The sequence below is a fragment of the Plecotus auritus genome, assembly GCF_963455305.1.
Source record: "Plecotus auritus genome assembly, chromosome: 6".
In the NCBI taxonomy this organism is placed as follows: Eukaryota; Metazoa; Chordata; class Mammalia; order Chiroptera; family Vespertilionidae; genus Plecotus; species Plecotus auritus.
Window position 1 is genome coordinate 146,961,073 of NC_137773.1, and position 25,386 is coordinate 146,986,458.

Consider the following 25,386-nt stretch of genomic DNA (forward strand, 5'->3'; position numbering starts at 1 on the left):
TCTAAGAACAGTAAGCAATATACTTACATTCAGTATTAGTTGATATTGTGTCAAATCTTTTTTTCCTCCCTTTTTGAATAGACATTATTTTTTAGAGAGCAGTTTTAGGTTCACAGCAAAATTAAGCAGGAAGTACAGAGTTCCCATATATCCCTGCCCCCACACACATAGCCTCCCCTACTGAGTTTACTGATTTCCTTACTTTTGAAAAATCTAAACAGTTTGATATAGTTTTGACATCATTCTAAAATTTACTTTATAACATTTCTCTCACTTTAAAAAGAGTATTATTGATCCTGTTTCAAAAACAAAGAAACCAAGACTAGAATTAAATTACTTGCTTCCTAGCTGAATTTTCTTTTGAAGGTACAATATGAAAAAGATTTTCAACCTTAATAGCAACAATTATGCTCTCTTTTTTGATTCCTACCAATTTTCATGAAACCTGAAGATTTTTCAGTGTTCGCTCCCTTCTTTTAAATGTAAACTGTTCTAACCAAATGCTTGAACTTCTTTCGTAAAATTCCTGACATGGAGTACTACTGACAAATGTAAATTATTCCAAACTTGGTGTGTAGTACAAACTCTAATCCAAGTTGAGTGAGCTTGCCCAGAAATGAATTAAATGATATTGATTAGCATGCTATCATCAAGGTTACAAAATCCTATAAAATGTCATCAGTGGAGAATGGGACATAACAGCTGAGAGGAGAAGGCTGTGAACTCTATCCTTGGGAAACACCTATGGATTAGAGCTCAAATTGGAAGGCAAAGCTATAAAACTTTATGAAGACTGTAAGATTTCAACAAGACAGAAGAGTCAACTAAAAGAATAATGATATTTTTTATCACATTAAAATGAATGTTCATCTAAGGACACCATAAATGCAATGAAAAGATAAACCACAAACTTGGGAAAGAAAACACTATATATAATAGAGAACTAGGGTCCTGAACAGGGCTGTCTTATAGATGTACAATCTGTGCAGTCACACAGAACCCCATGTTATTTTAATGCTATGCTGTCACTCTCATAAAATTTTTAATTTATTTTACTTTGGGCTCTGCAAGTTATTTAGTCAGTACTCATCCTGAATATGTAAAGTCTCCTAAAATAAGAAAACAACATCTCAATAATAATGGCCAAAATTTGTGACCAAACGAATGCGGAAAGGAACATAGATAATTAATAAACATGTGAAAAGTCAACCTAGTCAAGCAAATATTGCTGAAATCATAGTGCGATACCATTTTATATGTTCTATAATGCTACCAATTAAGAAATCGAGCTTTACCAAGTATTTGGAGAGAATATGTTATTGATTCATACACTGCTGGTGAATTGGTAAAGTGATACAATTGGAAGATAACTTGGCATTTAGTAAAGTTGGGAATTTGCATGTTTTATAACCCTCCAATTTCATGTCTATGTTTAAAGCATGCCCTAAAGAAATTCTTGTTTGTATAATAATGTTGATAAAAGCAAAAAACTATAAACCATCCAAATGTCTTTCAACAGGATGGTTAAATACATTGTGGCATATTTATATAATAAAATGCTATAGAGCAATGAAAATGTAATATGAATAAAACTTAGAAAAAAATTGAGTGGAGAATTCATATAGCACACCAATTTATCAAGCTGAAAAGGAAGCAGGGGACACAAGCAAATAAAATATAATTTAGAAATATATGCATATGTGACAGTTATTTTTCAAAAAGTAATAATAACTTTGGGTGGCAAACACACAATGTAATATACAGATCATGTATTATATAATTGTACACTTGAAACCTATATAATTTTATTAACGAATGTCACCCCCATAAATTCAATAAAAATTAAAATGAAAAAGCAGCCCAGCCGGTGTGATTCAGTAGTTGAGCATCAACCTATGAACTAGGTGGTCACAGTTCGATTTCTGGTCAGGGCACATGCCCAAGTTGCAGGCTCAGTCCCCAGTAGGGGGCATGCAGGAGGTGGCCAATCAACAATTCTCTCACGTTATTGATGTTTCTATCCTCTCTCAATCTCCCTTCCTCTCTGAAATCAATACACACTCACACACACACACACACACACACACACACACACACACACACACACACACCCCTCTAAAGGCTAATATGCAAATTGACGGCACAACTGGTCGCTGTGGCGCGCACTGACCACAAGGGGGCAGATGGTCAGTGCAGGGGCTGCCCCTTGGTGGTCAGTGCGCTCCCACAGGGGGAGCGCTGCTCAGCCAGAAGCTCTGAGCCGGGCTCGTGGCTGGCAAGTGCAGCGGTGGTGGTGGGAGCCTCTCTCACCTCCGCGGCAGTGCTAAGGATGTCCGGCAGCGCTAAGGACGTCCGACTGGCAGCTTAGGCCCATTCCCCGCGGGGAGTGGGCATAAGCCAGCAGTCAGACATTCCCCGATGGGTCCTTAGCGCTGCTGTGGAGGCGGGAGAGGCTCCCGCTACCCCCACTGCACTCCCCAGCCGTGAGCCCAGCTTCTTGCTGAGCGGTGCTCCCCCTGTGGGAGCGCATTGACCACCAGGGGGCAGCTCCTGCATTGAGCATCTGCGCCCTGGTGGTCAGTGCGCATCATAGCAACTGGTTGTTCTGTGGTTCGTTCTATTTGCATATTAGCCTTTTACTATATAGGAAGGTTTAAAGAAAGAGGAGAGCATTTAGTTGCATAGAATATCCACTTAAGCCCCTCCCAGTTCTAACATTCTATAATTTTAATGTTGTGGTTCATGTGTTTTTTATATTTCGCCCATATTAAAAAACTAGAAGCTCTGCGCATGAATTTGTGCACAGTGGCTCTCTGCGGGGCCTGGCTGCTGCACACCCGCTGCCCAGAGGCCCATCTGTGGCCAGGCGTGGAACGCTTGCATCGTCACCATGACGACGAAGCAAGCATTCGGCCAGGCCACTCACGCTGCCCACTCTCAGCGGCTGCCCCCACCGGGACTGGGGGACTCCGGTGGGGCTGAGAGGACTGAGCGCCACCATCTTTGTGATGGAGTGATGGTTAATTTGCATATTACCCTTTTATTAGATAAGAGGATATAGTTCTCAGCAATTAAATGTCATAAAAGTAATAAAATTTATTTTGTTTATTTTTAATTTAGCACATTTAATGTTAATACCTTTTATCTTTACTTTTTTTTGTAGTGTATCTTCCAATCTGATAAAATCTTGCATGAAAACTTCACTTTAAAAAAATAAGTAATGCCATCTGTTTTCCTAAAAGACTGAAATGGGGGCTACCATTTCGAGGTAAGTGTTCAATTTTGTATCTTTGATTACTTACATTATTTTTCCAGAAGTAAAATATAGAAGGAAACTGTGAATATTGGTTAGATTCTAAATCTTTTAGTTTATTTGGGGTGGGAGCTGGGGGATACTAGGTCTTGTTTTAAGACAGTGGTATGTTTAGTATTAGTTTACCACGGAGATAACAGAGCTTCATGAAAGAGAGAGGAGGGGCCAGTAGTGCTGAAAACTTTTTAGAGAGGTTAATTGAAAACTAAAGAAACTTTTTTGAATTTGGCAGTTAGAAGGTAATTGCTGGCTCTAGTAGGGCCCATTTCAAGACAGTGTTTGTGGCTGAAAGTAAGCTTGTAATGGAGTAAAGAATAAGGAGATGATAAAGTGAATATTTCAGCTCTTAATTCATTTACTAAACCATCACGTAGTATGTACTTAGGATGCAGCAATTATTTAAGCATTAGAATTATAGTTAGTGTAACCATATGTATCCTGGTTTAAGGCTCTTATAGATCAACTAATGCCCAACTATTTTTTCCAACTTTGAAATATAATTGACACATAATACTGAGTAATTACCGAGCTATTTATTTATTTATTTATTTTAAAAAATATATTTTATTGATTTTTTTACAGAGAGGAAGGGAGAGGAATAGAGAGTTAGAAACATCGATCAGCTGCCTCCTGCACGCCCCCTACTGGGGATGTGCCCGCAACCAAGGTACATGCCCTTGAACGGAATCGAACCCGGGACCCTTCAGTCCACAGGCCGACGCTCTAGCCACTGAGCCACACCAGTTAGGGCAACCCAGCTATTTTTAATGCCCTTTTTACTCTCAAGTCTACTGATTTGGATGATAAATAACGTAGTTATACTGTTAACACCCTCGTTATACTATTAACAAGGGTGGACATTCCCTGCCCGAAGTTGTTATCTTGCCTGCTAGTCTAAGCTTTTATTCTAGCAGGCAAGTTAGGAGTTTAACAAATAGCTATGAAATTAATTGGTTAAGTACAGCATTGATAAATGCTGAAGAAGTGAAATAATGACAACCTGAATGAGTAGTAGGAGTGAAAGTCATTGATCTGTGAATTCATTTTGCAGGGTAGATTTCATAGGTAGATTTGGCAGGGAATATGGAAGAAAGAAGTCATATGAATGAATCCAAGATTTGAGTTTCAGTGGTTAGAAGTATGATGGTTCCATGAACAGAAAAAGAAAAGTAAGGAAACTGTGAGGAAAGATTGGTATTAGAGGTTCAGAGGGTAGGACTGTAACATAATGAATTCTGTTAGACATATTTGTATTTTGGGGGTACAGGTAGAACTTTGAGAATTATCTCCTTAAATGTGGATATATGAGATTGAAATTTAGGAAAAGATAATTTAGGCTATGAAGATACAGAAATAGGAGAAATTCACATAGCGTTTAAGCTCTGAAAATAGATAATATTTCCAGTATCTTAGCAGAGAGCAGAGAAAAAAAGGTAAAGCACTGAACTTTAGGAAATGTCTGTTATAATGAGTGGCTGTTGTTAAAAAGAATCAGTAAAGGAAAAATAAAGGCATGAAGGAAACCATAATCGTGCAGTGTTTTTCTCTCAAGCACAATAAAGAGTTTTAAGGAGGGTCTCTTCAGAGGGAAGAGATACTGTAGAAAGATTAAGGATTTTATTACCCTAGAAGGGGCCATTGAATTTAATTATTAAGAGGTTATTGAATGGAGAACAGATTGAGTAGACCAGGATGAATCGTAAGAGTTTAAGTAAATGGTTTTACAAAACATATAGCCGGAAGAATAAAATAGAATGTGTTTCAAGGAGTTTGTGCAGAATGTGAGACAGTGATCATTTTGAGGAGTTAGCCACATAGGAAAAGATATTTTTAGCATTAGCATTTGGTATACAATATTTTGTAAAAAGGAATGATCCATTAGATAGTTTAAACATGTAGAGTAGCTTAAAAATTAGAGTGATTAATTGCCCAGAGGAGGTAAGATGTTTTGAGATCAAGGACACTGGCAAAGGGCTTAACTTTTACCAAAAAGTACAACCTTTCTGCTTAGAAAGCAGACAAATGGAAGAGAGGGTGAATCAAGGAATTTTTAGGCAAAGAGAAAGAAAACTATAGTTTGTATCCTGCTTTTTAAATAAGCTGGGGCTTGAGGTTATCTATTAGGTTTATAATCAGTGGTGGGTTGGTATCCTGGGAGAGAAACATTGATTGGTTGCCTCCTGTATGCGCCTTGACTTGGGATTGAACCCACAGCCTTTTGGTATATGGGATGATACTCCAGCCAACTGAGCCATTCAGCTATGATGACCATTTTAACAATTTTTAAGAGTACAATTCACTGGTATTAAATACACTCATAATGTTGTGTAACGGTGACCACTCTCTTATCTCCAGAACTTTTTCATCATCCCAAACTGAAACTGTACCCATTAAACAAGGTCATGGAGATTGCTCTCTCACCTCTAGTTCCAGATATCCAATATTCTACTTTCTGTCTCTGTGAATTTGCCTATACTAGATATCTCATGTAAATAGAATCATACAATATTTATCCTTTTGTGGCTGGTTTATTTCACTTGGCATAATGTCCTCAAGGTTCATCCATGTTGTAGCATGTGTCACAATGTTCTTTTTGAAAGTAGATCATACTCTACTGTGTGTATAAGCCACATTTTGTTGATCTGTTCATCAATCAGTGGACATAAGGGTTATTTTTCACCTTTTGGCTATTGTTAATAATACTGCCATGTATGTGGATGTATAAATGTCTATTTGAGTCCCTGGTTTTAGTTCTTTTGGGTGTATAGCCAGAAATGGAATTACTGGATCATATGCTAATTCTATGTTTAAATTTTTGAGAAACCGCTGTACTCCTGTACACATCAATTGCATTATTTTACATTCCCAGCAGTAATACACAGAGTTGTCTTTGCCTGAATTTGGTTTACAGTGTATCTTTGCTTTTGGGCAGTAGATATTTTCAGTATATTTCCTTAAAAGAATGTTTGTCATATATTGTTTTCTAGTAGTTTTGGAAGTAACACAAATCCTCATATTCTACTATGAAGTTAGAACTAGTTAAGGAAGTTGTCTTCTAGTTAAATTTTAGTGAGAAATCCTCACAGGAATTAAAATTCTGGGGCCTTAAAAAGAATGCATTGCCAGGAACTTGTGGTTACTATGTCTGTGTAACTTGGCTATGAAGTGTAAATATACTAAAATATACTAAGTACTTTCAGTAGTCTCAGGAGAAAGCCGCATGTTTTGGTTTCTAGGTAGAATAACTTGATTGCTCAGGATTGGAAAAAAGGATTATATGAGCTAGAATGATTTTTTTCTTCCTCAAAGAGTATACGTGTTAATCTCTGAGATTGGAAATTTAAAAGTAGTTGGAGGAGTTTTATCTTCCTGTTGATTGACACATTATTTATGTAACAGGTGGGGAAGACATTCCTTGTTCAGTTGGATAATAGACCAATAAAAGTTACTACGGGAAAAAATGTTGGTGGGATTACAGCCCCTGCAGAGAGGTTTTTGAAACTTTGCACCTTGTTGCAATTGTCGTTAAGATTATATTGTATAATTATGTTTTCCCTTGGTAAGTGGTGTTTTAATTTGAAAAAGTTTGCTTTAGAAGCTTCTTATCATGTTATATGAACAGTATGAATAAATGGAGTGATTTATACTTGCCTTGCAGTTTTTAGCAGTTCTTCCTCCTCCAGTTCTTTCTTTGCCGCAGGCTTCTTTTTCTTTAATTGCATTGGATGTTTATGCAGTTAGAAAAAATGTTCATAAAGATTATATTGTTGAGTGCCTACTGTTCCTGGTCCTTTGATAAATAACATGCTTTTTGCTTTACTCAGAAAATAACTGTGGTCAGATTGTCATATAGTCTGTCATACACAGTAAGGATATTGTGAAAGAAATTCTGGCTATCTGTGTAACATGACCTTTCAAAATTGTTTTCTTTGCTGCAAACATCTCACTTAGCCTTTTGACTGTCACATGACAGGGGAAGTAGTATATAAAGGACAACATAAATGACTGCCTTGTTGATCTCAATACATTTTTCCAATATAAGAGCATGCTGAACAGTCACATACGTTATTAAATATTATTGTTTTATTTAGGTGGAGGATTAACTAGCTTTATGCATAATGCAGAGTATATTTTACGTTTGATTTTGTAACATTTACTAGTGGCCCGGTGCACGAAATTTTTGCACATTAAAAGGGAATTAATTAGAGGAAATATTTTAATATTGCTATTTGCCCTTTCTCTATAATGGAAGTGTCAGAGATGAAAGAAAATTAGTAAAATGTATATGAAAATCTTCCTCCTGTCAGAGTCTAGGGTGCGCTGTGGGACCGAGAGTCAAGTCCCCGCCCGCCCGTGCGCACGCCTCGAAATTGCACGAGACCCAGACCCTGTCAGCCCCACCCACATTGGTCGAGATCCAGACCCTGCCGGCCCCACCCCTGTCAAGCCCCACCGGTGGTGGGGGGACGCAGCCTCAGGTCCCCTAGCCTGGTGCTGGGGCAGGGGGCACAGCCTGAGGTCCCCTGGTCCTGGCTGGGGTGTGGAGTGCGCCTTGAGGTCCCCTGTCAAGCCCCACCGGGCTGGGGGGTGTGGCCTGAGTTCCCCCATCAAGCCCCGCCAGGGCGGGGAGCGCGGCCTGAGGTTCCCCAGTCCGGGCCGGTGCGGGGGGTGCGGCCTGAGGTCCCCCAGCCTGTCCCAGTGCCACGCAGCCTCAGGTCCCTGCTGATCGCTCATTATGGGAACCCCGCCTCCGCTGTGGGCGCAGCCATCTTGTGTTACGGGAACCCCGCCTCCGCTGTGGGCGCAGCCATCTTGTGTTATGGGAACCCCGCCTCCACTGTGGGCGCAGCCATCTTGTGTTATGGGAACCCAGCCTCCGCTATGGGCGTAGCCATCTTGTGATGGTGTGAGGTTTAATTTGCATATTACCTCTATTATATAGGATAATATTTAAAATTTAAATAGAAAAACGTTACTTTGAAAAAAGATCTAGATTTTTACTCAAAATATTAATAATTACTAGTGAATAGAGATTTATTACATATAGCCATGAGTACAAATCCACCTTTTTTGTAGACAAAGATTTTTTAAAAATATATTTTATTGATTTTTTACAGAGAGGAAGGGAAAGGGATAGAGAGTTAGAAACATCAATGAGAGAAACATCAATCAGCTGCCTCCTGCACATCCCCTACTGGGGATGTGCCCGCAACCACGGTACATGCCATTGACTGGAATCGAACCTGGGACCCTTGAGTCTGCAGGCCGATGCTTTATCCACTGAGCCAAACCGGTTAGGGCGTGGACAAAGATTTTAAAGCAGTTTTGGAGGTGTCTTTCTGGTGTTTTTGAGCAGTCAAGAGAGGCTTCTTTAAAACTGTGAAGGGCCCTAACTGGTTTGGCTCAGTGGTTAGAGCGTCGGCCTGCAGACTGAAAGGTCCCAGGTTCGATTCCAGTCAAGGGCATGTACCTTGGTTGCAGGCACATCCCCAGTAGGAGGTGTGCAGGAGGCAGCTGATCGATGTTTCTCTCATTGATGTTTCTAGCTCTTTATCCCTCTCCCTTCCTCTCTCTAAAAAATCAATAAAGTATATTAAATAAAAAAATAAGAACTGTAAGCACCAGCCTGATTTTAAACTTTGATCTTATTTTTCACTAGTAACACTAGTAACGTAGCTCTATTATTTACCTGTTTAAATAGTTACCGAGGACTTGTATCAGGCACTGTAAGATGAAAAAGCCTGTCCCTGTCTTTCAGGTACACACTATCCAGATATCAGCAAGGGTGACAGAAATAGAGTTTAGCAGGATCACACCTCCTTGCTATTAGTGCTAATGTCACTTCCCTCCTAGAATCTAGAGGAAGGGGTAAAGGTTATAAGGAGAAGCATTAGGGGCGCGAGGATAGTCAGGATTCTTAGGTGAGACTAGTGCTGGCAGGTGACAGTAGAAATCTGGAGCTTGAATTTGATTATCACCTACACTGAGGTCATAAGCAGAGGAAAATAGAAATGGATTCCCATCAAATGGTTTTCCCATGCCAGGTGCTGTTTAGGGCCTTTACACATATTATTGCTCTTAATCCATTTTTAAAAGTTGTGAAATGTAGCATATATACAGAAGAGCACATGAAAACTCAAATTTATAATTTAAAGAGTAAAAAATAAAACATATATGTAACAGCTTAGCTAACTTATGTACCTTCCTCTATCATATTTCCCTCCTTCTCCCAAAGATACACTTTGCTGAATTGTTTACTTCCTTGCTTTTCTTTATAACTTTATCACCTACATTTATATCTCTGAACAATATTTAACTTTGTATTTATACTTGAGAAATGGAATCACATTGTATATATATATGTTTATTTGTTTCTCTTAACATTGTATGGTTCATTCGTAGTGATGTGTCTAGCTGTATTTTGTTAATTTTTCATATTATAAAATAGTCAAAACAACATATTGATCATTCTATTAATGTACATTTAGGTTATGTCTAGTTTTTGGGTATTATGAAAAATTACACATTGAATATTTATGTACTTGTGACATTTTTGGATAAGGATTTTCCTAGTATATAAACCTAATAATGGAATTTTGATGCCAAATTCTTTGTAAGAGGTTGAATTGGTTTATTCTCCCACCAGCGGTGATCTATGAAATGTCATAGCATTATGGTTTTAATTTACATTTCCTTGGTGACTGGCTAATGACATTGAACATTTTTGTTCCCATATGTTTCTGGGTTTTTTTGGGTTCCTGTGAAGTTTCTGTTTAATTATTTTGTCCATTTTTCTATTGGGATTTTGTTCCTTACATATTCATTTTTTCACTGTAATTTATAAAAATTATTTGATCAATTTTTATTTACCTGTTTAACATTCTTCTATTGAATCTCTTCTTGTTTTTTTGCATTAAGAGCAACCTTTTATATGGCCTACCAGAATCTGGATCTAGCCAACCTCTCCAATACCATTCTCCCTGTTTTCTGCCTTTCTGTGTGTGTGGTTTTTTTTTTAGGTCTTGGCATATGTTCTTTCTCCTTTTGCCTAGAATTTCTTCTCTTCAGATCTGTGCTAAAATTCTGCTTTTCTAGGAAATTACTCTTGGCTTTACCTGCCTCAAATTCACATACTTTGTACATCTACACTTATTTCTGAGAAATATAGTAATTCTAGTTAGATGACTGGTTAGGTCGGAGCAGAAAGATAGTAGTCAATATTTCTGCCAGTGAATTAAAAAAAATGCATTGTGCAAGTGATAAACTAGGACGAAAACTGTTGAGTTGAAATAGGAGAGAAGGATCTGCTAGTGTCATAATGGTACTCTCATTATGATGTTCCCTCACTTCTCTTCATGATTTTGTTTTCTGTTTGGTTGGAGAAGAGTGATAAGGAAAATACCGTGTAGAGTAAACCAATCAATGGACTGAATATGACTGAGGAGGATATGTGGTATTTATTTATGCATTCATTTTTTCATTTGTTCGTTTATTTATTTTTAAAGGAATAAATTTCCTTTTAAATCTATTTCTGTTAATTTCAGGGAGAAAGGGAGAGGGGGAGAAAGATAGAAACATCAATGATGAGAGAGGATCATTGATCAGCTGCCTCCTGCACACCCTCTACTAGGGATCAAGCCCACAACCCGGGCAAGTGCCCTGACGGGAATCAAACTGTGACTTCCTGGTTCATAGGTCAGTGTTTAACCACTGAGCCAGACTGGGTAATACATGGGTTTTAATCATGGCCTTGCAGCTACCTAAACCAGCGATTTTCAACCTTTTTTATCTCATGTCACACGTAAACTAATAACTAAATTTTTGCAGCATACCATAAATGTTGTTTTGCTGATCTGCCATAATATAGGTATAATTTTGATTGACTTGCAAAAATATATAATAATACTAATTACCTACCCTTTTTGCTCCAGTGTGACTTGAAAAAACACACAACACAACAGGTGCCTATATTTGTATATAAGAATTTCTGGTACCAAGAATTACCCAATTAGACATAACCTTATTGTGTGATGTGATCAATAAGATGCCATTCTATTATATGACTTATATATTTATGGTTCAAGACAGGGCATTCATACTGGTCAGCTATTTTGTTGGCTGTTGTCATTTTTTTATTTGACAATCCAGGGGAAAAGAGGTCAGTGCCCCTGACTAAATAGTCAGGTATTGCGTGTTTTAAAAATTCTTGCGGCACACCAGTTCAAAAGTGCTGATCTAAACTATGTGTTTGACTAAATTTAGTGAAGTCCAAATTGCTGTAGCAGACTGAAAATGAATAATGGTTCAAACACAGTAGATGTTTGTTTTTTACTCATGGAAGAGCCTAAAGTGCATTGTCCTCTTTGGTGGGTGGATTCTCTTCCAGGTGATTTCTTCTATCTTACGACTTTCATTCTCTATGACCAGTGGAAAAGAAAAGAGAAGATATAGGCAGCACACTAACTTTTTAAAAAGACCTCACCTGAAGTGGCATTTCCATTCAACATTCCCCTGGAGAACTCTTAGAACATGACTATTTCTAACTGCACAGCCTCCAGTCCCATGAGCATGCATATCCCCTCTCTGAGGTCATCACTGTTATAATTTTGTGAATTTTTGTTATTCTTGCTTGCCTTTCATACCTTTACATACATATGTTATTAAGCAATGATAGTTTTGTATTTTTAATATACATAAACTACTTATGTTACGGTGTTTTGCTTTTATCTAGAGGAGGTTAGAACATCTAGTCTGCCAAGTGTACAGCCCCAATTCCATACTGTGGCAGGAGAAAAGCAGTCTCTTTCACAGTGGCCCTGGTAATCTTTTATTTTTGTAGATCTCATAAAATAAGGCATCTATACTCAAGAAGACTTATAATATAGTACATATCCTTCTTTCTGAGAGATTAAAATTAAAAGGCACAAGGAAAATGTTTCCATTGTGTCTCCATTCACCTTGTTCAATGCAATTTCGAAGGAATGTGAGATGCTAAAGCTTTTACATCACTATTGGCTCCTTGTCATCACAACTAGGCTACTCATAGTTTTAGCTTTATCCAGGCCCTGGGTACCAGCTCTACCATGAATGGAAGCTTATTATGTGAGGTGAAATAATTCTGATGTTACGTGTTTGTACAAAGTAGTAGGCAAATGTGTTATTTTTTAAATGCTAAATTAAGAACCTGTTTACATAGTCTATACTTTCTCTAGAAAATAGAAGATTATTAAGTGTATATATAAACATGTAGTTAAGGAAGCTGACTAGAGCTTGCATCAGTTTATTATAAATTTGGACTGTAAGTTTCTTCAGTTATGATTTAAAGGAAACTACTTTGATAGTTGTTTTCTTAACTGAAGTTTGACAGATCAAAGTTGGGTAATGTAAGTTTCATTTTTACACTGTATATAGAACTAAAAAACAAAGTTGAACAGTTGGTGGTTGCCAGAGGTAGGAGGTTAGAGGTTGGCAAAATGGATGCAAGGGGTTAAGAGGTACAAACTTTGAGTTATAAACAAGCCCTGGGGATGTAATATACAACATGGTGACTATAGTTAATAATACTCTCTTGTATGTTTGGAAGTTGTTAAGAGAGTAGGTCTTAAAAGTTTTCATCAGAAGGAAAAATTATGCTGCTTTAAAAATAATGGATTTGATGGTTTTTAAATAATGTGATATATTAAATGTTGTAAATTAAATATAGGACATTATCTGGAAGCTGAATTTGAAGCATAAATAAATGAAGATAACAGATCTTTTGGGAACCTAGGCATAGTGAATTCCTGAGATGAATTATTACTAGTATATCCCAAACCAGTGATTTTCAACGGGTATGCTACAAGAATTTTTAATACATATAATTCTTATTTAGTCAGGGGCACTGACCTCTTTTCCCCTGGATTGTCAAATAAAAAAAATGACAACAGCCAATACAACAATAGCCGACCACTGTGAATGCCCTGTCTTGAGCCATAAATGTATATAGGTCATATAATAGATTTGCATCTTATTGGTCATATTGCATAATAAAGTTGCATGTGATTGATTAATACTTGATACTAAAAATTCTTATGAACAATATAGGCACCTGATTTTGTTAAAAGTCACTTTGGAGCAAAAAGGGTAGGTAATTACTAATGTGTGTGTGTGTGTGTGTGTGTGTGTGTGTACACACACACACACACACACACACACACACACACACACACTAGTGGCCCAGTGCATGAAATTTGTTCCCGGGGGGCAGGTGGGGGGAGGGTGTCCCTCAGCCCGGCCTACACCCTCTCCAATCTGGGACCCCTCAGGGGATAACCGGCAGTCGGACATCCCTCTCACAATCCAGAACTACTGGCTCCTAACCGCTCGCCTGCTTGCCTGATTACCCCTTACTGCTTCTGCCTGCCAGCCTGATTGTCCCTAACTGCTCCCCTGCTGGCTTGATTGCCCCTAACCACCTCTGCCTCGGCCCCACATCCGGGACCCAGGATTCCCTCCTCCAGCCGACCACAGGCACCCGGGATCCAGGTTTCCCTCCCTCTGGTCAGCCATAGGTGCCCAGGCCAGCTGCAGCCGCAGGGGATGGTGGGCAGGTGGCTTCTCCCAGGCTGCAGCCACAAGTGCTGGCGCCCGGGACCGCGGGGTGAGCGGCTTCTCCATCTACCAGGCTGTAGCCAGCCGCAGGTGCTGGCGCCTGGACCGCAGGCAGGCGGCTTCTCCGTCTTCCCTGGGATGCAGTGTGGGCGACTTCTCCGGCTGGCTGCGGCCTGGGATCATGGGGCAGGCGGCTTCTTCGTCTCCCCGGCCCTCACCCAGCCTCAGGCGCTGGGGCGCAGTTTCACCGTCTCCCCCAGGACATGGGGCAGGCGGACGTGAGGCTTCTGCTGCTGGCTGCAGCCTGGGATCATGGGGCAGGCAGCTTCTTCGTCTCCCCAGGGACGTGGGCAGGAGGACGTGGGGCAGGCAGCTTCTGTGGCTGGCTGCGGCCTGAGATCATGGGGCAGGCAGCTTCTTGGTCTCCCTGGCTGCAGCCAGCCTCATGCGCTGGCACCTGACTTCTCTGACTCCCACAGGCCTGGAGCGGCTGCCAACATCTTTTCAGGTTAATTTGCATACTCACTCTGATTGGGTGTAGCAGAGGGATGGTAATTTGCATGTTTCTCTTTTGTTGCTGTACATTAGTGTAGATATTTAAATCATACAAAATTATACCTATTTTTTGGGTCAGATCAGCAAAATATATATTTTTTGCAGAGTTTTAGTAGTTAGTTTTTGTGTGCCATGAGATGAAAAAGTTTGAAAATTGCTGTTACAAATCATGTAACTCCCAGTACTTACTCTATTGTGCACTGGTCCTTGTGGTAGGCAGGGGCAGTTAGGAAATGAGGGGGATTTCATGGCAGCAATACTGTGGTGCTACTTAACCTTTAAGGTCAGGTCTCCTGATCCCTAGACACTATTTTCCAAACCTCTTCCTAAAATTCCCAATATTTCATCCTCATCTTTTGTGGTTGAGGCTCTGTGGGAGTTGAGGTGGAAAATACTTATAACTGGTCATATAAGCCTTCACTATCTTTGTTTTATTCCCCCCAGCAGTCTAAGAAGGAGCATCATCCAAATAGAACAGTCGTACCTCCCACTTGTCTTTCTCAGCTGACCTAAGTGCTCTGGTGCAGGGTGGGTTGCCTAAGGGCTCCATGTTTTATTTTTATAATCCCATCTTTTCCCAAACTATGGTGTGATATGATATCTTAAACAGAGTGAGTTCTTAATAAATATTTATTGACTTGAAGTCTAATAATTTTTTTTCCTTTCTCTCTTAATCAAGTACTAGCACTGAGCTGACACTATCAGCAAGCCTCTCTTGACTTACTGTGTCCTCTAGAGAATAGGCAGTGAAAGAAGAGTTGGCACCAAGGACAATTTTCCCTACTTTTTGTTGTTGTTGTTAAATTTTCAGTTTATGTCAGTAGTGAAGGGATAATAAAAACTACACACAGAAGCATTTGTCATTTATGGCTGGATAGCTTAGGAGGAACATTGGTCTCCAAGTAAAAGCTGTAAAACAGACAAACAAATAGTTGCATAGACCAACTTAAACCGGCATGCGAAGGAGTAATCCTGAAATGGCTTGGGAGAAATGCCAGCTTTTTGGGATGCTCTGTTAATTTTTATATATTATAACTTATTTTAAACATGACAGCACACAGAAATAACTAAAAGGTTCAGAGTCTGGAATAGTGCTTTTTCTACAGCTGTAAGCTATTTAAAATTCTTCTCGTGTTACTGTTTGCCATCCAGATGGCTTTCTGGCACTGGTTCAGTTCCTAGATGTGAAGGCTGCTGGTTATTTACTCACCAGTATCATCACACTCTTGTACAATTTGACTCATGACTCACAATGCTTACATGTGGGTACCCTTTACTATACAGTCATTCCTGATTGTCATATTGTCCCTTGTTCCAGAATTGATTGGACACCAATTCCAAATGAAGATTTGTTGACATTCAAAAGAACACTCTGGTTAGTCTGTTGGTTCCATTGCCACTGGAGTGAGAAACAGAAACAGTCATCCAGACAATGAAACTTTTGTCTGAAATATTTATGTGCATGATAGATGCAAAAGTGTACCCAATAAACCAGAATTATTTGCTTCACTTTTTTACTATTAACTAAAGTGATTAAAATGCAAAAAGGGCTTACTACAGAAATCAGTATTGTGGTGAGAGGCTAGGGAGGGGGAGGGGGTTGCTATTTAAAGATGCAGACAGTGTTGTATTTCTTTTTTTTAAGTCCTCAAGGATATGTTTTGATTAATTTTAGTGAGAGAGGAATGGGCAAAGAGAAATATCAATTGGTTGCCTTCTGTACGCGCCCCACCTGGGGATTGAACCCGCATCCTAGGCATGTGCCCTGACTGGGAATCAAACCTGAAACCTTTTGTTGTATGGGACAACACTCCAACTTACTGAGCCACCCAGCGAGGGCAGTGTTGTATTTCTTGAGCTGGACTGTGGTTTGCTTTATAATAGGTGTTGCTTTTCAAAAAATTTTTTTGGTACTTTTTAATTTATGTGTTATTTTAAACAATAAAAATGTTTAAAAATACTTTATAATAGATGTTAGTAGTAAGTCTTTGTCCTGTTAATTTTTATCTATTTAGGAAAATATCCAGTTTTGCCCTAAAATACGGTTATGGTCAAATAGTGATTGAAATAGGCTTAACAGTTAGTTCCCCTTTTCACAATACTACTCATTTGGGCTTCAGGAAGAGAAGGGACAGGTTGAGGAGAGAATATAGTGGGGATGAAATATATCTTTCTTATAAATATATACCCCGTTAGAATAATCATCCTTTTTTGTTGTTGGTAAGCAAGATGAAAGAAAATTAGAACACTGAAAAAATTGATTAGCATTAATTAATAAAAAGTTAAATATTCTAACTCAAGTTAATGTGAGTAATTTAAAATCGAATATTTTATAACACAAAGTAATACAAAGGATTGTAAGAATATATTATGACAACTATATGCCAACAAACTGGACATTCTGGATGAAATAGATAAATTTAAATTTATACATACAATCTTCCAAAACTAAATCAGAAAATATCAGAGAATCTGAATAGATAGATTACAACTAGTGAAATTGAAGCAGTAATAAAAAAAACTCCCAACAAACAAAAGTCCTGGACTGGATAGCTTTATAGGTGAGTTTTTTCCAAACATTCAAAGAACTAACAGCAAACTATCTTTCTCAAACTATTCAAAAAAATTCAAGAAGAGGGAAGACTCTCAAGCTAATTTTATAAGGCCAGCATCCTAATTCCAAAACCAGATAAGGACATGACAAAGAAAGAAAATTTAGGTTAATATCCCTAATGAACATAGATGCTGAAATCCTCAGCAAAGTATTAGCAAACCGAATCCAGCAATACATTGAAAAGATCATACACCATGATCAAGTGGGATTTATTCCTGGGATACAGGGTTGGTGCAGTATTTGCAAAACAATAAACGTGATATATCACATAAACAAAATGAAGGATAAAGACCACATGATCATATCCATAGATGCAGAAAAAGCATTTGATGAAATCCAATGTCCATTTATGATAAAAACTCTGAGCAAAGTGGGAATAGAGGGAACATACCTCAGCCTAATAAAGGCCATATATGACAAGCCCACAGCCAACATCATACTCAGTAGGCAAAAACCTACAAGTGTTCCCCTTAGATCAGGAATAAGTGTCTCTTAGAAATTTATGTGCTTTATTTGATCACAATGAGAATTATTTTCATAGCAAATATTCTTTAAGATACCAAATTATTCAGTTTATTTGCATAGAATATTTTAACATATTGAAAGTTACAAAGCCTGAGATAAGCAAACCAACAGGTCAGTAACTCAGAATTCTAACATTTTTACATATTATTCATTACGAAATGCAAAAAGACAGTTAATGTTTAAATAGAATGACCTCTAACCTATAAATTACACTACTATGACCAAACACATATAGAAACACAGATTCCATTAAATATTTTAAAAGTTTGATTTTACAAGTAATTAGAGAAATGCAAATTAACTCAATTACAATCCTGTTAATGGATGCTGTATACTAGTACAACTATTAAGGTAGTGGGAATACAGATTGGTAAAACTTATGTATAAAGAACTTTAAAGAATTTTATACCAGTGATTCTAAACCCTGTTAGACCAAAAGTCCTTTTTTTTAATAGCATGTTTTGTAACACTTATTGTTGCAAAGCTGACATCAGAATTTGCCAAGAGGAATGTTAAGCTGATCGCCCTTTCAGTAGACAGTGTTGACCATCATCTAACCTGGAGCAAGGATATCAGTGCTTACAACTGCGAAGAGCCCACGGAAAAGTTACCTTTTCCCATCATTGATGATAGGAACTGGGACCTCGTTATCCTGTTGGGCATAGAAGGACAAAAAGGGCATGCCTGTGATGGCACACCTGGTGTTTGTTTTTGGTCCTGATAAGAAACTGAAGCTGTCTATCCTTTACCCAGCTACCACTGGCAGGAACTTTGAACAGATTCTTGGAGTAGTTATCTCTCTCCAACTGACTGCAGAAAAGAGGGTTGCCATCCCAGGTGATTGGGAAGTTGGAGATAACGTGATGGTCCTTCCAACCATCCTGAAGAGGAAGCCAAGAAATCTTTTCCTAAAGGATTCTTCACCCAAGAGCTCCCATTTGGCAAGAAATACATGGGCTACACGCTCCATCTGTAGGTCTCCTGAGGAGGTGGTGCTATAGATGCTCACTTGGCATAGTGAGCTAGAGGGTGCCAGCTATCAATCAAGTGTTCTACAGCAATTCCATAAAAACATCTTGCTGTGATCACAGCCACAGTCTTTAGGTTGCTGTACTATTGGCTTATTAAATGAAAATGGCATTGCCCTGACCAGTTTGGCTCAGTGGATGGAGCGCCGGCCTGCAGACTGAAGGGTCCCAGGTTCTATTCCAGTCAAGGGCATGTACCTTGGTTGCGGGCAAATCCCCAGTAGGGAGTGTGCAGGAGGCAGCTGATCGATGTTTCTCTCTCATCGATGTTTCTAACTCTATCTCTCTCCCTTCTCTCTGTAAAAAAATCAGTAAAATATATTTTTTTAAAAAAATGAAAATGGCATTAAAAAATAGATTAACTCTAACTTGAGTCTTTCATTTGGATTAGTCAAAGTGTCCTGAAAATGAAACTTTGAAAAATGTATAAGCTGTATGCTGTCATTAATGAAACTTTGAGAAAAGGAAATATTTATTCATAGTTACTTTCGAACTATATTAATATATTTTCTTGCAGTCTTAATTGTATGCATTAGGTTGTGCTCATGGTTTTTCCTCTTTTTGCAGTAAGCAGAATTCTAATTATACTTTTGTACAGTTTTATATTTTGCTGTTTCATATCATTTATAAATACTTCTATAGTATTGCACACACTTGACAAGCCAGTTTAAATGGCTACTTAATATGCCATCAAATGGGTATATCATTGTTTATCTAATTATTGCTTCATGTTTGGACAGTTTGTTTGCAAGTTTGTCATATTGCATATTTTGCTTTATGCCTGAAAATTTTTGTCTAATCAAGTTTTAAATATGTAAATTATAGAACTGGAATTACTAGATTAGTAGGTATGAAATATTTTAAGAATATATTTTCTAAAAGCAGTTTAGAGTGCCATCTTCTACTTGAGAGGATAAACTTATAATGTTTTAGCAATTATTCTTTAGTAATTTGTAGACTTACTTTAGAGATATATATATTTTTTAAAATATATTTTATTGATTTTTTACAGAGCGGAAGGGAGAGGAGGGATAGAGAGTTAGAAACATCGATGAGAGAGAAACATCGATCAGCTGCCTCTTGCACGCCCCCTACTGGGGATGTGCCCGCAACCAAGGTACATGCCCTTGACCGGAATCGAACCTGGGACTCTTGAGTCCGCAGGCCGACGCTCTATCCACTGAGCCAAACCGGTTTTGGCTAGAGATATTTCTTACATAGAATTATAATGATTTGGATCAAATAACTTTTTTTATAAAATGAAATTCTACACTGTTCAGTTTTTCATTGCTCAGTATAATGTATACTTCACTGTTAACAAATCAACAATAAAGGCTGATTTGTTGTCTTTGAACAATGAGGACAGGAGGGCTGAAGTCCAGATGAATCAAAATCCTATCACTTAAGTTGCCTTTGATTGAAACATAAAGGTTAAAAATATTATAGTAAATGTAGTGCAGTGCATGTCGTCAGTGTCTGGCCCCTTTCAATGCTAATGTTCTATTTTTTTAAAATAAATATTTTTATTGATTTCAGAGAGGAAGGGAGATGGAGAGAGAGATAGAAACATCGATGATGACAGAGAATCATTGATTGGCTGCCTCCTGCACACCTCTTACTGGGGATGAGCCTGCAACCTGGACATATGCCCTGACTAGGAATCTAACTGTGACCTTCTGGTTCATAGGTTGATGCTCAACCACTGAGCCACAGTAGCCAGGCATAATGTTCTATTCTTTTATGAACATGCACTTTTCTTCTAGGTATATCAGATAACAGGAAAGAGAGACATACTGGGTAAGCTCTATTGCATTTAATTTTTTAAAAATTCCCTTTCAGTCTCTCAAGATTTTTCCCATGATTTTCCAAAGTAGTTTTTGGTTGAACTTATTAATGTATGTAACAAGTTTATGTTGATTTCTGCTTATCATTTAAACTTGAAGTAAAATCCAATGGCTCTGCTGGCACTTGCCAGGGAAGCTGAGAACATTTAAATGCTTTCCTCTCCTTCTGCCAATGAACAATTGACAGGATATGGGTTTGTATTTACAGTCTAAGGGTTTAGTTGGCTAATTGTCACTGTGAAGTTCCTGTGCCCTCTTATAGCTTCCTTAAAAAGTTTTCATAGTTGTTTCATGCTTGTCCTTCGTCTTTCATCATTTGATACAAGACTGAGAATCTTGCTGGGTTAGGTAACCCTGTGAAGAACATTTCCTTTAAAGAAAAAATAAAAAAATAAGGGAAAAAAATAAAGAATTTAAAAGTATGCTAATTACTTGGAAAAAAAATTCTTTTGATCCTGGCTGTGACTCTGTGTAATCCTAGATAATTTACTTAATTTCTCTGGGTCTTAGTTTCTTATCTTTAAAATGGGAAAGGTCTGTAACTCCTAAATCACCTATCTCCTATCCTGAAACTCTGTGTTACTTCACAGACGGAACTCTTGTGTGTGGTGTTTCCTATAAAAGAAGGGTGGGTGACATAGGGAAGTACAAACTATTTTACTTTCAATAATTTTATTTTCTTCAAAATATCTCTACAAAAGATTATCTTTTAGCAGTTGGCTTATTACCTCATTTATTTTTATTTTTTACTTAGCCTGTCTTTTACTCTTCAAGAATTAGCCCCAGACAACATGGGCAAATACACAAAACACCATTGATTGAAAAATAGAAATATATGCTAAGTTATGTTCCTTATACTGTTTTAAATACACACTTCAAGTAGGTCTAGATAAATTGTGCAAAGAGCCCATTCATTATGACTTTTAGATATCATAGGAATTGTCCTAGAGCTGTGGTTCTGAAAGTGGACAGAGTGAACTTCCTTCATAAGATGCTTTGTAAATTTGTGGGAGGTGATTTTGTTGTGCTTGTTGTTGAGTCAGTGATTGGGGGAGGTTCTACTATTTTGTAAGGGATGATTGGATATCCTACAATGCACAGGACAATTTTTATTTTTTGGGGGGCGGGGTTTTTTTTCCAGGGGAGTTTACCTCTAAGGGACAAGATAGTGGATAGAAGAGAGCAGTGGGGGAACCTTCTGGGATATGGACAGTCTTGGACAACAAAAAAGGATCTGATGTATAATACAATTTTGAATTTCCTTCTAGATATTCATGTAGGTGAAAAGTCTCTTTATTGTATGTAACAAGTTTATGTTGATTTCTGCCTATCATTTAAACTTGAAGTAGAAGATGCTAGATCTGAACTCTATCCTATATAATAAAGAGGTAATATGCAAATTGAACCTCACGCCCTCACAAGATGGCTGCCTACGACCAGGCCAGCAAGGGGGTTAGTAAGGGATGACCAAACAACTGAACAAGCAGGCTGCATGGGGCAACCAGGCCAGTGTGGGGGGGGGGGGGGGCGGCACGTGGGGTGACCAGGCCAGCAGGGAGGGCAGTAAGAGGAGACCAGGCCAGCGGGGGGGAGGGGTGCAGTTGGGGCAACCAGGCCGGCGGGGGGGGGGGGGCAGTTGGGGGCGACCTGGCCAGCAGGTGGAGGCAATTAGGAGTGACTAGGCTGGCAGGGAGGGGGCAGTTGGGGGCGACCTGGCTGGCAGCGGGGGGCAGTTAGGGGTGATCAGGTCGGCATGCAGAGGCAATGAGGGGCAATCAGGTCGGCGGGGTTAGGGGGGTCAGTTAGGGGCAACCATGCAGGCAGGCATGTGAGTGATTAGGAGCCAGTGGTCCAGGATTGTGAGAGGGATGTTCGACTGCCGGATTAGGCCCGATCCCCGGGATTGAACCTAAACCAGCAGTCAGACATCCCCCAAGGGAGAGGGTGTAGGCTGGGCTGAGGAGCCCCCCCCCCCCCCATGCACAAATTTTGTGCACCGGGCCTTTAGTATTACATAAAAATATAATACCCAGTAAATTTATATTATTTTAATTATTGGTTTCATAAGATAGAGATTTGGAATATATAGATTTGGAAAATTTGTGGTTCTAGTGGCATTTGTGGTATTTGATCATCAAAACAACACACCTGGATCAGTCTGCATTTATAGTTGTCATATCCAAGGTGATTCTTTAAAAAAAAAAAGTTCTTTTATTGATTTAAGAGAGGAAGGGAGAGGGGTATAACCTTGTAATATTCCCTTTGAGAATTTATCTCTGGTTGACAAAAACATTTTTAGGTCTCTTATTTAAACAGTATTGCTTTATAAACATCTTTAATATCTTGCTGAATTATTAGACTCATTCTAAATTGTTGACATTTTGAATGTGTGGATTTTGTCCTTGAAATTGAAGATAGGGGAATTAATTTTGGAGATTGGTGTGGTGTTCCTTTAGTGAGCAAAGAGAGCATGGTTAGCTGTAAAGCTAAAGGATTAAACTTTCATTTATAATGCATTTTGAGATGGTACCAAAAAAAAATGCTTGATATTGCAACCGATTTGGCAATTATTAACTATGCCCTGACCAGGAATTGAACCTGCTACCTTCTGGTGAATGGGACGACACTCTAACCAACGGAGCTACTTGGCCAGGGCCTAAACTCATTTATTTTTATATTCCTATCACTCCTCTTCCCTCCCCTTCAGCAACCACTAGCTTGTTCTCTATATGTATAGATATGTTTCTGGTTTGTTTGTTTGTTTGTTTGTTTTTGTTAATCCTCACCTGAGGATATTTTTCCCATTGATTTTTAGAAAGAGTGGAAAGGAGGGGGAAAGACAGAGAAACATCAATGTGAGAGAGACACATCGATTGGTTGCTTCCCACATGCACCCTGACCAAGTCTGGGATTGAGCCTGCAACCAAGGTACTTGCCCTTGACTGGCATTGAACCTGGGACCCTTCAGTCCTCGGACCCATGCTCTATCCACTGAGTCAAACCAGCTAGGGCTGTTTTGTTCATTCATTTTTTTAAAAACGATTCCACATATAAGTGAGATAATATGGTGTTTGTCTTTCTCTTCTGACTTACTTCATTTAGCTTAATACCCTCCAGGTCCACCTATTTTACCCAAATGGCAAGCTTTTATTTTCTAATTTTGAATAATATTTTATTATTAATACATGATGTACATGATGATGCTCCAACCAACTGAGCCACCTGGTCAGGGCATGACTTCTAGTCTTTATTTCCCTGGTAGTTTGGCGAAGGCAGGTGGAGCCATGCAGAAGTTTCTGGAGCCTTGGGCACTAGCTTGCTTGCCTGGAGTAGCTCCAGGCAGGGAGGCCAGATGTGTGTTGTGACATCATTTTGTTCATGCTTGTTCTCTGTGTTTATTTATTTATTTTTATTTAATAAATCTTTATTTTTCAGATTATTACAGTTGTTCCTCTTTTTTCCCCCATAGCTCCCCTCCACCCGGTTCCCACCCCACCCTCTGCCCTTACCCCTCACCCCCCACTCTCCTCACCATAGTTGTACAATTTTTGTCCAGTCTCTTCCCACACCCCCCCACACCCCTTTCTCCCCGAGAATTGTCAGTCCACTCCCTTTCTATGCCCCTGATTCTATTATATTCACCAGTTTATTCTGTTTATCAGATTTTTTTATTCACTTGATTTTTAGATTCACTTGTTGATAGATATGTATTTGTTGTTCGTAATTTTTACCTTCACCTTTTTCTTCTTCTTCCTCTTCTTAAAGAATACCTTTCAGCATTTCATATAATACTGGTTTGGTGGTGATGAACTCCTTTAGCTTTTTCTTATCTGTGAAGCTCTTTATCTGACCTTCAATTCTGAATGATAGCTTTGCTGGGTAGAGTAATCTTGGTTGTAGGTTCTTGGCTATTCATCACTTTGAATATTTCTTGCCACTCCTGTCTGGCCTGCATAGTTTCTGTTGAGAAATCAGCTGACAGTCATATGGTTGCTCCCTTGTAGGTAACTAACTGTTTTTCTCTTGCTGCTTTCAAGATCTCTCTTTGTCTTTTGCTCTTGGCATTTTAATTATGATGTGTCTTGGTGTGGTCCTCTTTGGATTCCTTTTGTTTGGGGTTCTGTGCGCTTCCTGGACTTGTAAATCTATTTCTTTCACCAGGTGGGGGAAGTTTTCGGTCATTATTTCTTCAAATAGGTTTTCAGTATCTTGCTCTCTCTCTTCTTCTGGCACCCCCATAATTTCGATGTTGGTACGCTTGAAGTTGTCCCAGAGGCTCCTTACACTATCTTCGTATTTTTGGATTCTTTTTTCTTTTTGCTTTTCCGGTTGGGTGTTTTTTGCTTCTTTGTATTTCAAATCTTTGACTTGATTCTTGCAATCCTCTAGTCTGCTGTTGGATCTCTGTATATTATTTTTTTATTTCAGTCAGTGTATGCTTAATTTCTAGTTGGTTCTTTTTCATATCCTCGAGGGTCTCGCTATATTTATCAGCCTTTTCTAGAAAATTCTTGAAAAACGTTATAACTGTGCTTTTGAACTCTATATCCAGTCATTTGCTTTCCTCCATTTCTTTCATTTGTGATCTGTTTCTTTGTCTCTGCATTTTGGTTGCTTCCCTGAGTTGATAGGGTGGCTTTATGTGCTAGGTGTCCTATAGGAACCGGTGGCTCAGTCTCCCCAGTTACCTGAGGTGGACACTCTTGGTGCACCCCTTTGTGGGCTGTGTGCACAGTCTTGTTGTAGTTAAGCCTTGATTGTTGTTGGTATCACTGGGAGGAATTGACCTCCAGGCCAATTGGCTGTGAGGATCAGCTGTGTCTATGCTGGGAGAACTTCTGTGCTGGAGACACCCTTATGAGACAAGACTTGCAAAAGTCTCTGTGCTCAGCTTGGATGGGGCAAAGTCTCCGGGCG

General features: G+C 38.9%; 1 protein-coding gene and 1 pseudogene across 4 annotated transcripts in view; both read left to right on the forward strand.

Annotated features, from left to right (window-relative positions):
• The window catches only part of PIK3CB (phosphatidylinositol-4,5-bisphosphate 3-kinase catalytic subunit beta), a 145,027-nt gene that overhangs the window by 40,810 nt on the left and 78,831 nt on the right, over positions 1-25,386 (forward strand). For 2 of the 3 annotated variants that reach the window (XM_080672464.1, XM_080672466.1), the window contains exon 2: positions 3,164-3,268. The exons of the other annotated variant lie outside the window; for it this stretch is intronic. The gene's annotated coding sequence lies outside the window, so the exon portion shown is untranslated. The remainder of the gene's footprint in view (positions 1-3,163; positions 3,269-25,386) is intronic. 3 annotated transcript variants of the gene reach the window in all.
• Positions 15,415-18,573, forward strand: LOC308251853 (peroxiredoxin-6-like; annotated as a pseudogene). Its single transcript has 2 exons — positions 15,415-15,424; positions 18,053-18,573. The product of its transcript is annotated as a peroxiredoxin-6-like (transcript).